This window comes from Myotis brandtii, unplaced genomic scaffold (genome assembly GCF_000412655.1).
Source record: "Myotis brandtii unplaced genomic scaffold, ASM41265v1 scaffold535, whole genome shotgun sequence".
Lineage (NCBI taxonomy): Eukaryota > Metazoa > Chordata > Mammalia > Chiroptera > Vespertilionidae > Myotis > Myotis brandtii.
The window spans coordinates 1,871,742-1,874,716 of record NW_005369964.1 but is presented as its reverse complement, the minus strand read 5'-3'; positions in this window follow the sequence as shown (position 1 = coordinate 1,874,716).

The following is a 2,975-nucleotide window of genomic DNA, read 5'->3' as shown; positions in this document are numbered from 1 at the left end:
GTGGGGGGCGCGGGGGGCGCAGCTCCACTGCCCCCCAGCTCTGCAGCAAACACAAAGGCAGGCAGGCAGGCAGGCAGGCAGCCACCATCTTGCCGAGGGCTCTGGGTGGGGGCACCTTCCCCCACCTCCTCTGCAGCCCCCCGTGGTCCTCACATGGACTGTCCCCAAACCTTCCTTGGTCCGACCGTCCATCCACGGGATCATGGCCCCCATCACAGACCTCGGGTGAGCCCAGCTGCTGGGATGACCCTCGAACCTCCGGCCGCTCCCCAAGCAGCGCCCCCTCTCCTCCAGGGCCCCTTGGTTGAGCAAAGTCTACCTTTGGAAAACCCCGAGAACGTGACTGGGTCTGGGACGGGGCATGAGGGTGCCTTTCCAAGGCAAGCTGGGCGTGTATGCCCGGTGGGGGGTGCTGGCGGGATGCTTTGGTGAAAATAGAAAACCGAGTAGGATGGGGTCTGTGGGGCGGGCTCCGGATGAGGCCTTGGGTTCCAATCCAGCCTTTGTCACCCACTGGCACCGAGCCTCGGTTTCCTCACCCACAAATGGACACACTCCCACCCACCTGGTAGGGGGGGCGAAGTGAGCTGGGTTGGTGCTCATTAAACTGGGGGCTCCCCCATGATGGCCCATGGATGGGAAGGGTCCCCACAGATCCTGACGTCACAGTGCATCTGTCACCTGACTCACCCTGGCCCCGGGACCATCCCTCGCTTCTAGCCCCAGCGTCCAGGGCTGTGCCCTCCCTGTCTGCTCCCTCGCTTCTGAAGGCACCCCAAAACAGAACCAGGAGGAACAGAACCAGGAATATGCTCAGAGCTGTGTCCAGATCCCAAGCAGAGCTCTGTAGGAGGTCACAGAGGGTGCTGAGGGTCCCTTGATGTGGGCAGGCCTTCTGGGAGCTCTGGGCCCCCATGTGAATAGATCTGTTAGTGTGGGGGTCTGTGGTTCGCTCAAGTCACCTCTTGGGAGGGTTGTAGGGGGTGGACAGGGCGGTCCCCAAGGCCCAGCCACCTTCCCAGTCCCACAAGCCATCTTGGCTCACCCAAAAGCCCATCACTCATTCTCACTCCCAAAACTTGTGCTGAGGGGCTAGATTGGGGGTGGGGGTTGGGGAGGAAGGGCAGGTCCTTTTCCTACCAGGGCCCCATCCTGTCCCTCCTCCCTAATCACAGTCCCCCTGGAGCTAGCCCACCTTCTAATATTGACACAACAGCCAATCTCTCTGACTCTGCTCCTACTGTATGCCAGGCAGGAGCTGGGTGCTGCCTTCAGGCCAACCCGAGAGGGTCCTGGTGAACAGCACAGATCTGGACACAAACCTTGTCAGGATCCTGGCTCCGAGTTAGCCCTGGGCAGTCACTTGCCTGCACTGGAACTCAGTGTTTTCATCTGTAAAATGGGTGCGATTGAATCCGTCAATGTGACACGGAATTCCCAAGTCCTTTCTTATACACCAGCCTCTCCCCCACAGAAGGAGGATGATGTGAGCAGATACCTCAGAGGGGCTGCGGGCAATCATGGGCCTTAGGGGTTTCTTGGTCCCAGGAAGTGGGGCCCAGGGCCCCTTCCCTACAGAGCCCTGGCTGAGTCGGGTGGGGCTGCTGCTCGTCTCCTGCGCTGTCATCTTTCATTTGGCATCTCCCTCGCGGCGCTGACATTTCCCTGAGGCCAGTCCAGGAGGAAGGGGGCTGGTGGCTACACAGTACACTGGAGGGGTGCGGGTGGGGGTGGGGGTGTCCCTGGGCTGTACTGAGGCTGCCTCTTCCTGGGGCTGGGGGCAAAGAGATGGTGCAGACCCCCTCCCCACGGGGGTTACTTCATCGGTCCCTCCAATGCCCAACAGCCATGGTTTCCAGCTTCCCTGCCTCATGTGTGCACAGTACAGCATGGTCCCCAGAGAGTACCCCCAGCCTGAAACGGCAGCTGTGTGGCCCCCCACCCCGCCCCACCACCACCATCGCCCGGCTGCAGGAGACCTCGTGGTGGCTGCAGCGGGATCCCAGCCAGGGCTCGCCGGCCTTTCCAAGCTCCTTGGCACTTTGTTACCTGTAACAAGACAATGGTCCTTCGTGTGGATGAGTAGTCCATGCATTCAGCTGCCACCTACCTGGTGGTCCGTGTGCGCCCCGTGCATATAGCCATGCCCACGCTCCCCCTAGCAGCCTGCAAGGCCAGGAAGGACACAGGAGTGAGACCCCAGGAGGTCCGGGTCAGATAATGGCCACTGGGTGCCCATCCGCAGGGTCGGGGCGGAAGACCCGCAGGTCATCACCTCTGCCCCACGGGATGAGTGCCCGGGGCCCGAGGATGCCCACCACAGGGCCCTTCTGTACATTATAAACCCGACGGCCGCCTGGCAGCTCCTAACAGCACCTTTCCCACTTTCAGCTGAAAAAGAGTCAGGTCCTGGGCCAGCAGGTACCCCAACCCCAGTGCAAGGCAGAGGGGGTATATTAATATGGGGGGGGGCACAGTGCCACCTGGCACACCTCCAGAAAGGAAGGTGCTGGCTGTTGTTATAACTCACCGGGTGGCCCCTGGTCAGGCCTTGGGCGCCTAGAAGAGAGCCACCTCGGGGACCCAGGGGGGTGGGCTTGGGGCGGGGGGAGGGGTGCTGGGAGAGAGCAGAGAGGTCAGCAACTAAAAGCAGAGAAAAGGCCTGAGCGGGCAGGGGGAGGGCCTGGCCCCAGGGTCCGGGCGCCTGGGCTTCATCATCAGGAGAAGTTGGTGCTTTTCTAAGAAGGGGCAGGTGGAGGCGGCGGCCCTCCCGCCGGCAGGGTATTCAGCGGAATTACCAGGAACGCAGCCGTTGGTTGCTAATGGGCTTGGGGAAAATGGGAGGCAATTTAGCGGCTGGTTTTCAGGCCCCGAGCTATTGAATAAATGAAGTGCGATCGGCCCAGTTGCTGACGCACCTGCCAGGCCGGCAGCAGAGGCTGCGGGGGCGGGGACCTGGGGGGACAGCACAGGTC